General features: G+C 47.1%; 1 protein-coding gene across 1 annotated transcript in view; it reads left to right on the forward strand.

Annotated features, from left to right (window-relative positions):
* Nucleotides 1-287: 287 nt before the first annotated feature.
* FBXO41 (F-box protein 41) overlaps nucleotides 288-14,671 on the forward strand; it is a 35,773-nt gene continuing 21,389 nt past the window's right edge. The window contains exon 1 of the mRNA XM_049785044.1: nucleotides 288-443. The gene's annotated coding sequence lies outside the window, so the exon portion shown is untranslated. The remainder of the gene's footprint in view (nucleotides 444-14,671) is intronic.

Below are 14,671 nucleotides of genomic sequence, written 5' to 3' on the forward strand. Positions count from 1 at the left end.
CCACCGAAGCAGGCAGGCCACCTTCCACGGCGATCAGCGAACGTGGGGTCCCGCGCAGCCGCTCCCCAGCCCGCAGCAGAGCCCGCCCCGGAGGAGGGGCCGGCGCCGCCCCCACCCCATCCCCGCCGCCGCCGCCGCCTCCGCCCGGCTACCCAGCCGGGGCCTCCAGTCCTCCGCATCCTGGGCCCGGCTGCAAGGCGGAGAGGGAGACGGGGGCGCGAGGCGCGCGCGGCGGGGAGCGCGCTGCAGGCCCCGCAGCGGGACCCCGGCGCGCGCGGGGGGCTGCTGCTTCTTGCATCCACGGCCCGGGCCCGGCCGAGCCGCGCGCGGGCCGGAGGAGGAGGTAAGGGGGAGCCGCTCCGGAGGGAGAAGGCGGGGAGGACGCCCCTGGCCCTGTCCGTGCCAACGCCGCCGCCCGCAGCCTGCTGGAGGCCCCTCCGGAGGTGAGGAGGGGGTGCACATCGGGACTGAACCCCAGAACGGTGCAAGCCCGGCTTCCCCTCCCCCGCGCCCCATCTTTCCCCCAGCCTGGCTCGGGGCCTCGAGCCCGCCGTGGACTCCCAGCCGGGCAGGGCCTTGGCGAGGGAAAGGGGAAAAGAGGGGAGAGATGGGGAGGGCACCCGACATCCAGCCCTCCCCACCTGCTCTGGACGCGGCCGGGGGCGGGGTTGAGGCCTGCCTGGGCACCTGTGCGGGTGGGGATGTCTGGGGGATGGAGGGTTTGGGTGTGTGCGTGTCTCTGCGCACGTGTGCCAGCCTGCAGGGGCAGCAGAGGTGTGCATATGTGTGCACACGCGTGTTTCTGGCTCTGCTCATCCCGACGTGCTCGCGGGTGGACTGTCCACGGCGAGGTGGCCGTGCAATGCGCGCCTCACTGCATCCATCGCTTTGCGTGTGTGTGTGTGTGTGTGTGTGTGTGTGTGTGCGTGCGCGCGCGCGCGCGCGCGCGGATGACCCACTGCCGAGTGGGCTGTGCCCACACCGTCCGCCTGCTTGCAAGAAGGCAAGGCAAAGGGCCTGCCCACTCCTAGGGTTGAGACTGCAGTGGGGTGGGTGGGGGGCTCAGCTGGTTTTCTGGGGTGTTGGCCAGGTGTTGTAGCCCAGCCTGTGACCTTGGGAGGGATGGGCGCGTTGTTGCAGATGGGTGGGGGGGGTGGATTTAGCCTGAAAAGGCCTCCAGTGGCGCTGCTAGGAGCAGAGGATGTCTCCTTGGACCCATGTGGGTCTTCACACCCTGAGCTACACATTTTGTGAGGACTCAACCCTGTGTGTGGAAAGCCAGCACCCTCACTTCTGAGGGACTCAGGATTTAAATTTTAAAAAATTCTTCATACAGGGGGATTTCTCCTGCTGTCTGCCCACCTTTAAAATTCGGCCCCACCTTATAGTACATGTCCACCTTAAGCGCTGATTGAGTCTAGAGCTTCCTTTCTTCCTTTCCATCAATCCACAGCCCAATCTTTCCTGTCCATTGTGTAATTTCCCCTTCACTGTTCCTCTCCTGCATGTGGATTTTATTCAGAAAGGGGAAGAAGCTCTTGGGTTCAGAGGGCCCAAGTGGGAGGGAGAAAAGATGTTAGGGACCTGGTTGGGAGTTGGGGTACTACAGAATGATCACCAGAAACCAACTCATTTTGGGGGGCTAGAAAGATTAGTGCAGCCTGTAGGGCCACGCTGCAGCCCAGACTGATTTGGCCATTCCATATGTTCTCTTGAGCCAACCTGGAGGGATTCCTGAGCACAGAGTAATTCCTGGAGTAATTCCTCAGTGCCGCAGAGTGTGGCCCCCAAACAAACAATAAAGAAACCAGCTAACTTCTCAATTTTGCCCCAATCTGGGGAGGGGTAGAGAGAGACAGGGAGAGAAGCGATTAGAGGTCTGCACACATATTCTAGATTTAGGGGTGCTTAGGGCTTCCTGAATTTGGGGAGCGAATATTTGTTACAAGAAAAGGGAGAGAATTGTAAAAAAGGTAATTATCTAGTCTCCCTGAACTTCGTGAATTTTCCTACCTTTCTGTTCTCACATTCTTCCATTCATTCAACAAGTAGTTACTGGACTGGGGAGATAGGGCAGGGGTTAATGTGCTTTCTTGGCATAAGGTAGCCTCTGGTTTGATTCTCAGCATTACTTGAGCACAGTGCTTCAAGTAAGGACTGAGCGTTGCGAGATGTGGCTCCCAAATTAAAAACAAACAAAAGACATTTACTGAGTGTTAAGTGCTAAGTTGGGCTGGCCTGACAGTTTGGCATTTCATTCCCAACCAAAGGGAACATGAAGTTGAAATTAAGAAAGTAGTTGGATTTTTTGTATCTTTTTATTGTTGTTGTTTTTGATTTTGAGGTCCTACCCGACAGCACTCAGAGGTTACTCCTGGCTCTGTACACAAAATTGCTCCTGGCAGGCTCGGGGGACCATATGGGATGCCGGGATTCGGACCACCGTCCTTCTGCATGCAAGGCAAATGCCTTACCTCCATGCTATCTCTCTGGCTCAAGAAAGTAGTTTTTGAAGGCAGATTTTTTTGTTTTGTTTTGTTTTTTGTTTTTGTTTATGGTTTTGGTTTTTGGGCCACACCCGGGGGTGCTCGGGGGTTACTCCTGGCTGTCTGCTCAGAAATAGCTCTTGGCAGGCACAGGGGACCATATGGGACACCAGGATTTGAACCAACCACCTTCGGTCCTGGATCGGCTGCTTGCAAGGCAAACACCGCTGTGCTATCTCTCCGGGCCCTGAAGGCAGATTTTGAAGTCAAATTCAAATCCTAGTTTGTTGCTGTTTTGATGATTCATTGATGTGTAATGAACTGGCTCAGACTTTAAGGTATTGAAAAAAATATATGGTGTGTGTGTGTGTGTGTGTGTGTGTGTGTGTGTGTGTGTGTGTGTATTTGGGGTGGGGTACCAGAGATCAAACCCAGGGCCTCCTATGTGCCAGGCAAATGTATCACTGAGCCACATTCCCAGCCCTTTGAACAATATTAACAATTTTTACTCATTGTCAGTGGTTTGCCCCAACTGTGAATCCAGATTCTTGCAGGTGCCTCTCACACTGCTGCATTCAACTGAGAAGTAGAAAGGAACATCAAGACAGTTTTCATTCTATAACTTCTCCAGAGAATCCAGGCTTTCATTCAAAATCCTTTCTTCTAGGCTATTCTTCTCCTAAGCCCTCCGTCAGGGTGGAGAATAAAGTCAGGTCTCAGTGACATACTGAAGTTTATTTCCTTGCAGGGCTTCTCACCTGTGATTGAGAAATTTTCATGCAAACCCAAGTATATTAAAAATATTTTTTCTTGGGGCCGGAGAGATAGCATGGAGGTAGGGCATTTGCCTTACATGCAGAGGGATGGTGGTTCAAATCCCGGCATCTCATATGGTTCCCTGAGCTTGCCAGGAGCCATTTCTGAGTGTAGAGCCAGGAGTAACCCCTGAGTGCTGCCAGGTGTGACCCAAAAACTAAAAACCAAAAAAATAAAAATTTCTGGGGCCAGAGTGAGCACAGTGGTAAGGCGTTTGCCTTGCACACAACTGACCTAGGACAGACCTGGGTTTGATTCCAGCATCCCCTATGGTCTCCTATGCCTGCCAGGAGTGATTTCTGAGTGCAGAGCCAGGAGTAACCCTGAACACTGCCAGGTGTGACCCAAAAAAAGCAAAACAAAACAAAACAAAACAAACTTCTCTCTTCACATGGCACTTGATCTTTCATGTGTCTATCTTAAGTTTTTACATGGTGGCTGGATCCCAAAAGGATGTATTTCAGGAAGATAAGCGTTAGGGTTCAATTCCTATCAAACTGCTGCCTCTGCTAGACTTGCTAATATTCCATTGATCAAAATAAGCCACATGGCTAATCTCTGAGTCAGTGTGGGAAGACCTGGCACTGGAACAGGAGAGCTGGGAGGCCTGGGTCACTGGGGAAACCAAAGCTACAGTCTGCTATAGTCACATAATTTGTTGTCTACTCTGAATCTCAATTTTCTCATCACAAAATGGAGATGCAACCACCTACATGGCAATCCTGCTGTGAGAACTAAGTGAGAAACATGGTATCCAACCAGAAAAATTAGTAGGTAACTCTTAGTTGTTTTGTTAGACTGTAGCCCTTCAGGGCAGCACTCTCATATCTATCTCTCTATCTCTGTCTAATTTTGCATCCCTTGTACCCGACATGGGCCTTATGTTTGACATCTTTTTGTCAAGTGAATAAAGAACCTAACACAATGTTATCAGAAAGATGATGCTAGTTCAGAAAGATGGTGCTAGATCCCAGTGGGTGACCAGCAGAGCCCCAGACCAATTTGTTTTTGTTTTTTGTTGTTGGTTTGTTTTCCTTTTATTTAAATGGCGTGGTTACAAAATTGTTCATGATTGAGTTTCAGTCATGCAGAGTACAATACTCTTTGCTTGTACACATTTGTGTACATTTCCTGCCACCGATGTCCCTAGTTTCCCCTCCCCCGCCTGACTCTGAGAGACCCCCTCCCTTATTATTTTCACTGTGGTTAGCACTATTGTTGATGAAGGGACGCTAATCACTTTATCTCTGTTCAGCACCCAGTTCTTGTCCAGAGTGATCAGTTCCAACTCTGATTGTCATAGTGGTCCTTTCTCTGCCCTAATTGCACTCCTCCACTATTTATGGCAAGCTTCCTACCATGGACTAGTCCTCCTGGCCCGCATCTCTATTGCTAAGATGCACCTATTACTTGAGGTGACTCTTAGTGTTGACCGAATGAAAATTATATTCACCATTTTCATAACAATTGTAGAAATCATTTTGATTACATGAAATAAACTAGAAACCATTACTCAGAAATCCATATATTCCTCTAAGAACATACTGATGTTCCTTTGTGTACAAAGTTTGGAGATGAACTGTTGCATAGTCCCTGGCCACCAATGTATGCCTAAGGTAATCTCAGATGTGCAGAGCCATGACCTTCTAGCCTAGGATACCTGTTACCAGCCCTGAAGAACTGTGGGAAGGGATAACATTGTGATTTAAATTGGAAGGAGGGTCAGGGAGGGCTGTTTGGAGCTGGGCCTGCAAATTCACTGTCTAGAAAAAGGGTTCCTGGGAAGAGGGACCAGACCAACATAAGCCAAGACTTGTGGCTATGATGGCATGTGGCACTTTCCAATGAAGCTCAGCCCATCAAGACTCAGGAAGGATATAGTGGAAGACAGGTAAAAGCCAGGACTGGCTAAGCTGGGTGATGGTCAGATTCTTGCCAGTGTTGAGGAGCCTCCAGCAAGGGTGCTAGGCCTCTCAGTAGGTGGACTTACCTTGGAGCATTCCTTCTAAGAGGGGAGTTACTTGACTGGTTTTTTTGTTTTCAGAATATGTGAGTCTTCAGAGCTCCACTTGAGTTAGACATGGTATGAAGGATCCTGAAGTGGGTGGGGCGTGGGTAACAGCCTAGGAAAGCAATATGGTCAAATATTCAAATGATAGAATTGAAAAAAATCAGAGACCTGAGAGGATTTGGATAATTCAAAGATATCTAAATGTTGATAAAGGCTGGACACACCTTATATATTTGGGCCAGTGGGGAGGGGTTTGAGTCACACCCAGCAATGCTCAGGGCTTATTTCTAGTTCTGCACTTAGAGCTCACTTCTGGTGGTATTTAGGAAAATACTGCCAGCCTGCCAGCCTCCTTACACACTTTTTTTGGGGGGTGTTGGGCCATACCCAGCATCATTCGGGTTGCTTCTGGCTCTATGTTCAGAAATAGCTTCTTTTGGGGCCAGAGAGATAGCATGGAGGTTAGGCGTTTGCCTTGCATGCAGAAGGATGGCGGTTCGAATCCAGCATCCCATATGGTCCCCCAAGCCTTTCAGGAGCGATTTCTGAGCATAGAGACAGGAGTAAGTCCTGGGTGCTGCCAGGTGTGACCTAAAAAAAAAAAAAAAAAAAAAAAAAAAGTAATAGCTTCTTCAGGCCAGCGAGGTGGCACTAGAGGTAAGGTGTCTGTCTTGCAAGCGCTAGCCAAGGAAATAAAAAAAGCTTTCTATCTTGGGAGACCATATAGGATGCTGGGGATCGAACCCAGGTGTGGGCCGTGTGCAAGACAAATGCCCTACCTGTTGTGCTGTCGCTCCAGCCCCCCCAAAATACTTGCACATTTTTAAGAACTGGGTACACTTATGTTTTATGAAAATGGTGAGCAAGATAGAAGAGAATGACTCCTGTGACCAGTGTCCTAAGTCTGTTCTAGCCAAATTAATCTCTGAGCCACCTACCCTGAAATATCCTTTCCATCCTTTTTGCTCTGCTGTTTCTAAGAACTACTTAAGATGACAAAAAGCAATGTCAAAGATACGGGGTACAGAGGGTTCATGCCTTGCATGTTCATGACTCTATGTTTAACTCCTGGAACTCATGCTCCAACCCCCAACCCCAGCACCAGTTTTTCAGAGCCATAGGGGCTGGAGTGACAGTACAGTATTTGCTTTGCACAAGTGTTTGCCTTGCATGCCCAGTCAGGGACCTACCCAGGTTTCATCCTTGGCAATCCCATACAGTCCCCTGAGCCTACCAGGAGCAATTTATGAGCACAGAACCAGGAATAACCCCTGAGCACCACCAGGTGTGGCTCCAAAATGAAAACAAACAAACAAAAAACAGTCTTGCCTTGCACATGAGAGTTGATCCCTGGCATCACATAATAAATGAAAAATCCCACAGCAACAACAACAACAAAAAAGCCTGATTCTTCCTGACTCCTGCCACCCCTGCATATTGTACTCCCAACATCTGTTCCCTGTTTCTACCCACATCTGACCTTACTCTCAACCCACACACTTAGGCTCATGGCAGCAGCCCATCAAGTCACCAGCGGATGGTGTCCCCATCTGCTCAAATGGGACTTATCAACATAGTTTACACGGTTGTTCATCCCTTCCCTCTTGCACATCATCTTCCCTCTTGCACGCAGTCCCCTTTGCTGCTTGCTGGTGCTCTGGAATATCTTAGTTCTTCAAGGATCCCCCAATACCTCACTTGACTTTGCTGCTGTTGCTGCTCCTCCTTTTATTTTCTATTTTTGGTGGTGGTGGGGCTTGAATCAAGGGTAACTCATGTGAAACTACATGAACCCTGTCTCTGACCTGCTCCTTCTTCTCAATTCTCCTTCTTCACTTTGGTTTCCTTTTTATTGGTATTTTGAGAGGAAAGGGTAACACCAGCTGTGCTCAGGGGTTGATCTTTAAGGTGCTTGGGGGAATCATATGATGCTAGGAATCAAATTAAATCATGCAATGCAAGGCATGTGCTCTACCACTGAGTTATATCCCTAATTCCCTCTCCCTCCCTCCCTTTTATTTATTTATTTATTTACTTACTTATTTTTGCCAGGAGAGGGTTAGAGGTATATCTTGCAATACTTGGGCTAATCTTGTGCTTGAGGGTTATTCCCAGCAGTGCTCAGGTATGAAATAAAATGCACAGATTGTGAGATCACCCCCAGGTACCATATCTCTACCCCTAGGTGGATGGATTTTTGGCGAAAGGTTAATAAACCAAGCCAGTCAGGAAAGGATGATCGTGGTATCTGTGGCTTTTTGCTTTGTGGTCTCTCCTGTACCAAAAGCCAGAACTCTTTATTAAACCAATACCCATACATGAGGTGGGGGAAGGTAGAGAGTGTTCCAGGTAGGTTTTTACATATCAAAAGAGAGATTTACAGGAAAGAGGAAGATGGGGGACTGCCTTTGTTTTGAGTTAATAGCTGAGTGTCATCTTATCCTCAAGAGACCCTGTTGTGTTGGTGACAAAACTGAACTGCAGTCGGCTACATACAAGGCAAATACCTAACCCTGTACAGTCTCCCAGCACCTTCCTTTTTTTTAATGCTAGTTTTAAAATTGTGAATTTTTTCTTCTTTTTGTAAACTATGTATCGGGTAGCTCTATTTTCTCAAATTCTAGAATCACTCATTCCATATACCCCAAACCAAACCTTCTTACTTCTTTTCTTTCTGGACATCATCCCCAGATACCTAAATGTTTCAACCCCAGATCTGTACCTGACTTTTCCCTTTTACCCCAGCCACAATCACTCTGCCACCACTCTCCTTTCTTAATTGTGAATAGAATATCCTCCCCACTCATACTCCTGATATCATGGCTAATAATTGCCAATTGCAATATTCTTATAGACTTTTCCTTGACCTTGGCCTACTGTTCCATTCGCTAAACTGCACACCTGGTTAAAAAAATCTTTGCCATTTATTCATTCCACCAATGCCGAATATCTCCCTAATGCCAGTAACTGTTGTAAATTTGGGAAAATAGTAGAGTTGGGGCAATGTTTCTACCCTTCAGGAGGGAGGAACAGTCTTTCTCACATCTTGCCTTTGTACTTGCTGGTTCTAATGTAAAAATGTCCTTCTCCCCCTCCCCAGTCTCATAACCACCCTTCCTACTTAACAATGGCACAGGGCGAGTACTCAGTAATATACTGGGAATGAAATAATGCTTTTGTGGGTTTTTTTTTGGGGTGGGGGTACATCTGTCAATGCTCAGTGCTTGTCAATGCTCCTGGCTCTGTACTCAGGGATCACTCCTGGAAGGATTCAGGGGACCATATGGGATGCTGATACTCAAACCCAGGCTGGCTGCATGCAAAGCAAGTGCCCTCTCCATTGTACAGAAGTTGCAGCCCCTAAAGTCATGTTTGAATAGTGCTCAGGAGAGAATTCTAGATAAGAAATATGGGATGGGGAGAGTATTTTTTCTTGATCACAGTTGCATGAATCTAAACTATCTTAAACACAAAAGGACCTTCTAGATACCACAGTTTATAAAACTAAAAAGGGGTTAGGACCCAGGGGATGGCTCAAAGGGATAAAAACATTATTTTATCAGGGTTCAATCCCTGGCACTGCATGGACTCCCGGCACCACTGGGAACTACCTCTGAGTAACTCATACCAGTAGTAGCCTGTGAGCACCACTGGGTGTAGCGTTAAAAAAAGTAGAAAGGGCTGAAGCAATTGTACAGCAGGTAGGGTATTTGCTTTGTACAAGAACGATGTGGGTGTGATCCCTGGCACCCCATATAGTCCTCTGAGCATCATTAGGACTAATTCCTGAGTGCAGAGGCACAGGCAACCCCTGAGCATTGCTGTGATCCAAAAATCAGGAATAAGTGTTTCTCAGGCATAACTCCAGGTGTCAGTAATGTGAGGACTCTCTCCAGCTCATGGTTTATCCTCACTGAAAGCTGCCACACTCTTAACTTTCATGACTGGTCTTTTCCTTTTCTTTTTTGTTTTTTGGGTCACACCCGGCAGCGCTCAGGGGTTTCTCCTGGCTCTACACTCAGAAATCGCTCCTGGCAGGCTCGGTGGACCATATGGGATGCTGGGATTCGAACCACCATTCTTCAGCATGCGAGGCAAACGCCCTACCTCCTTGCTATCTCTCCAGCCCAAATGTTTTTTTTTCTGTGTGGATTGAGGTGGCAAAAAGTGACTGACAACTTCTTCAACCTCCTATGTGATCCCAGTGACAAGAAGACTCCTCTCTTCCCTGTAAATTCTGATGATGGACTCTTGGTTCAGCTTGAGGCATGACTTCTCACCCCCCCACCCCCAAGACCAGTTACTGTGACCAAGAAGATGGGGAGTACTTGATGGGCCAGACCAGTGGTCGGCAAGCAGTGGTCGGCAAGCCATGGCTCGCGAGCCACATGTGACTCTTTCCACTTTTTTTTGTTTTGTTTTTGGGCCACACCCGTTTGATGCCCAGGGTTTACTCCTGGCTATGCGCTCAGAAATTGCCCCTGGCTTGAGGGGACCATATGGGACGCTGGGGGATCGAATCGTGGTCCGTCCTACGCTAGCGCTTGCAAGGCAGACACCTTACCTCTAGCGCCACCTTCCCAGCCCCCTCTTTCCACTTTTTAATGTGGCTCTTCTGTGTGCCGGGCGGCCGCTCCAGGAGTCAGGACTCTATTCCTAGCCTCTGTCAGTGCACGCCCTGTGTGGCTCTCAAAATAAATTTCAATTGTAGTTTTGGCGAGATTTGGCTCAGTTGAAAAAAAAGGGTTGCCCACCACTGGGCCAGACCAAAGTCATGTGTCCTCAGATGAGGACTGATTGTGCTGTTAGGCCGCACAGTAGGCAGGGATCACCCATCAAAAGAAGGATGAGGAATTGCTTTTACTAGAAGGTCATGAGGACTTCTGGAGAAAGAGCAATAGGGCTCACTGTAGGAACAAGCAGTGACTAGAAGTGACCACATTGTTGATATATAATAAATCCCCACGGTTTGTGAAATCACCACACACGCTATATTTCCACCCCTAGGCAGACAGGTTAGAAAAAGCAGGACAGTGACAAAGAGGCAAATCATTAATAAACCAAGCCAGTTAGGAGAGTCATAGAATCAGTCTGTGTCTCATGATCTCTCCCTGTACCAAAGCCAGACTGCTCTTTATTCTCCCAGAACAAATTCAACCAGGTGAGGTAAGATGGAGTAAGATCTATGTGGACTTTTATATATCAAAGGGCTAGATGAAAAGGAAAGAGGAAATGGGGCCAGAGTGATGGTGCAATTTGCAGGTGGTTGACCTAGGACAGACCTGGTTCAATCCCTGACATCTCATATGGTCCCCCAAGCCAGGAGCGATTTCTGAGCGCATAGCCAGGAGTAACTGCTGAGCATCACCGATTGTGGCCCAAAATCCAAAAAAAAAAAAAAAAAAGGAAAGAGGATATGGGGGAACACCTTTGTTTTGGATTAATACCTTGGTGTCATCTTTCTTCGATGGAATCCATGAAAATGCAGGATTACCTGTGTTCTGGTGAAATAGTAAACAGGAGCCAGAGACAGTATTCCTTAGGGGATGCTTGTTTGAGATAAAATATAAAACCTTGAAAAAACAAAGAAAAAGAAGTCTCTAATTGGTTCTTCTACAAACATACCCTTAAGCTAGGCTGAAAATAAGTAGACTTGAGATAGGCCTTTCAAAAAAAAAAAAGAGATAGGCCTTTCAGAAGGGGTAGGAGACAAGTAGGTCCGTCCTGAGGATAGTAAGGGAAGGGCTGGACTGAAAGAAGGCAGGCTGGGGAGAGAATGCTGGGTCAGATAGGATGTGGCCCAACCCCACCACCCACCCCCAAAATAAAAAGAAGGTGGCAAAGGCAACTTCTGTCTCAGTGCAGATTTCACAGGATTCTGAAGGTCTGAACAGGGAACTGGGCTCTTTTTATTCCTCTCCTCCCTCTACCTGCTTCCATCACCTTTTGCCTGCATCATAGCAAGGCTTCATATTTGTGCTGAGGAAGTGTGTGCACCTAAGCAAAAAATACTATATTTTTCATACCATAAGACACACAAACCCCCCAAATACATCTTTTTTGTTTTGTTTTGTTTTTGGGTCATACCGGGCAGCTCTCAGGGGTTAGTTACTTCTGGCTCTATGTTCAGAAATTGCTCCTGGCAGGCTCAGGGGACCATATGGGATGTCAGGATTCGAGCCACCAACCTTCTGCATGCAAGGCAGATGCCTTACCTCCATGCTATCTCTCCGCCCCCCCCCCCCTCGCCCCCAAGTGCATCTTACAGAGTGAATACTACCTAGAACTGAAGCCTGAGTGCAGGGGAGGAGAGTATCTAAAAGCTATGTGCGTTTTGGGGCCAGAGAGATAGTACAGTGGTAGGGTGTTTGCCTTGCATGTAGCTGATCCCCGACGAATCCCATCTGGTTCCCCGTGCCTGCCAGGAGCAATTTCTGAGCACAGAGCCAGGAGGAACCCCTGAGTGCCACCGGGTGTGACCAAAACAGAAACAAAAACAAAAAACAAAACTATGTGCATCTTATGGTTGGGTGTGTCTTATAGAGTGAAAAATATGGTATTCCTAAGAGTGATTCATAGTAATGAGCAGGAGGGAAATGGTGAGGTGGCTTGGTATCAAGTGAAGACTTATCTGGACTCTAGGAGCCCCGTTTGCCCTTTGCTAATCCACACACCTGCCTGCTCTAAACTTTCTCCTTTCCCTGCCATCTCCAGAGTCTGGCAAGGGGGAATAGGGGTGTGCTAGGGCACAGAGCATTTTCAAAGGGCCTGGGGTGAGGAGGGAGAAGGATGCTTCTTCTGGGTGTTCTATCTATCCTAGTCCTGCACTGAGCTGGACAGACACCCCCAAGGCTCCAATACCAGGCCAACAGAGACAGCACCACCCCACTCCTAAACAGCTGTGGGTGAATTGAATTTAGGCTTATAAGACCACTGGTCACTGCTAATTCTTCTGTTTTGTTTTATAATTATTAGTCTATTGAGGCTTTCTAGTTCTGCTCAGTCAATTTTCATCATTTATATTTTCCTAGAAAAGCACTCGTTTATTCAGATTTTAAAAAAAATGTGGGTCAGGTTGTACCTTGTAGCATTTTAAAAAATCAAAAATATCTTCTCTGTCATTTGCTGTATCCATTTCCTCATTCTTCATGTTACATATTTGCTTTCTTTATAATTTTTTTTAATTTGGGGGGGGTTTTGGGCCACACCCAGTGGCAGTTAGGAGTCACTTCTGGCTCTGCACTCAGTAGTTACTCCTGACAGGCTCGGGGGATCCTATGGGATGCTGGGGATCAAACATGGACTCATGTTTTGAAAGGTAAAAGCCCGGGCCCGGAGAGATAGCACAGTGGCGCTTGCCTTGCAAGCAGCAGATCCAGGACCAAAGGTGGTTGGTTCGAATTCCGGTGTCCCATATGGTCCCCCGTGCCTGCCAGGAGCTATTTCTGAGCAGACAGCCAGGAGTAACCCCTGAGCACTGCCGGGTGTGCCCCCCCCCCCGAAAAAAAAAAAAAAAAAAAGAAAGGTAAAAGCCCTACCCACTGTGCTATCTTTCTGGTCCCTGCTTTCTTTTATGAGAAAGTCTTTGTGCAACATTTACCAAAATGATCTTTGGTTGTTATTTTCAAAGAATCATCTATTTCATTTTAGTTTGTTTGTTGTTTTGACCACACTTAGTGATGCTTAGGGCTGACTACTGGTTCTGCACTCAGGAATTACTCTGGGCAAGCTCAAGGAACCATATGGGATGCCAGGGATTGAACCCAGATCAGCTATGTGCAAGGCAAGCACTATCACTCTAGTCCAAACCATCTTTTTTTTTTTTAAACTTTATTCTCAAAACTACTTTTTTCTGGAGTTGAGGGAGGTTGGTCACTCCTAGTGGACCATGTGATGTTAGGGACATATTCATACAAAGCATATACTCTAGCCTGTTGTTGCTCTCCCTTGCACTCAACTTCATGTCTTTTATTTTTCATTTAAGGTTATTTTTTTGGTGGGGAGGGGTGTTCCATGCCTGATGATCCTCAGGGCTTTCTCCTGGCTCTGCTCAGGATCACTTCTGACCATGCTCAGTGTTGTGCTGGGGCTCAAATCAGGGCTAGCAGACACTATCTATTCCCATCATCTGAGGGCTCCTTTTTCACTACTTTCCCTACCAACTCTGGTAGTTTTCAGTCTTTTTGATATACGCCATTCTCACTAGTATGAGTCATATTCCATTGTTTTGATTTGTATTTCCCTGAAATAAGTAAGGATGAACACTTTCTCATATACCTACTGGTTGTTCATATGTCCTATTTGTGGAAGTATCTGTTCTTGTACTCTCCCTGTTTTTGACAGGATTATTAATTTTCTTATTGGGCTTGATGAGTGCATCTTGGCTATTTGCCTGTTATTTGGTATATTATGGGTAAATGTCTTCTCCCATTCAGTAGGGTGTATTTTTTATTTTGTTTTATTTTTTAATACTTTTGGTTTTGGCGTCACACCAGGTGGCACTCAGGTTTATTCCTGGCTCTGTGCTCAGAAATTGCTCCTGGCAGGCACAAGGGACTATATGGGATGCCCGAATTCGAGCCACCATCCATCCTGGATTGGCTGCTCGCAAGGCAAATGCCCTATCTCTAGTCTATCTCACCGACCTCCATATATTTTATTTTAGCCTGAATTTCTTTTGCTGTATAAAATATTTTTAATATCATTGCACTTATTTATTTATTATTGGTTATTTTTGCCTGTGGAGCTAAAGAAATGACAACAACTCCGAAGTCCATATCTTGGTACATTTTGTATTTTAATATACCCAACAGAGGGTGGTGTTAGAATAATAAGGAATTATTTAAGAAAAAAAAAAGAAGCGTAAGGGACTAGAGATATAGGACTGAGGTTAAATACATGCCTTGCATATAGCTGACCATGCCTCAATCCTCAGCATTCTGAGCATCACTAGGCACAGCCTTAGAAGAGCCAAAGCACTAGTGGGGCAGCCTGGGCAATCCGTGGCACCATAGGGCTCAAGCATTATTGCATACTCTGACCCTCACATTGACCCGCTGACCCATTTGGCCAAGAATCACTGGCTGAGGCCTTCACACCTCCTGAGAACCATTTGGGAGCTGCCCAAAGCACTGCTACCATGAGAATGACAAATATTTAAAATGATGACTTTTATTTATTTAATTTTGGTGGGGGAGCACTCCCGGCAGAGCTCAGGAGTTACTCTTGGCTCTAAACTCAGAAATCAATGTTGGCAGGTGCAGTGGACCATATGGGATGCCATAGATTGAGCCCAGGGCCCAGGGTTGGCTGCATGCAGGGCAAATGCACTCCCCACCATACTATTGCTCCGGGCTCA

The sequence above is a fragment of the Suncus etruscus genome, chromosome 12 (assembly GCF_024139225.1).
Source record: "Suncus etruscus isolate mSunEtr1 chromosome 12, mSunEtr1.pri.cur, whole genome shotgun sequence".
Lineage (NCBI taxonomy): Eukaryota > Metazoa > Chordata > Mammalia > Eulipotyphla > Soricidae > Suncus > Suncus etruscus.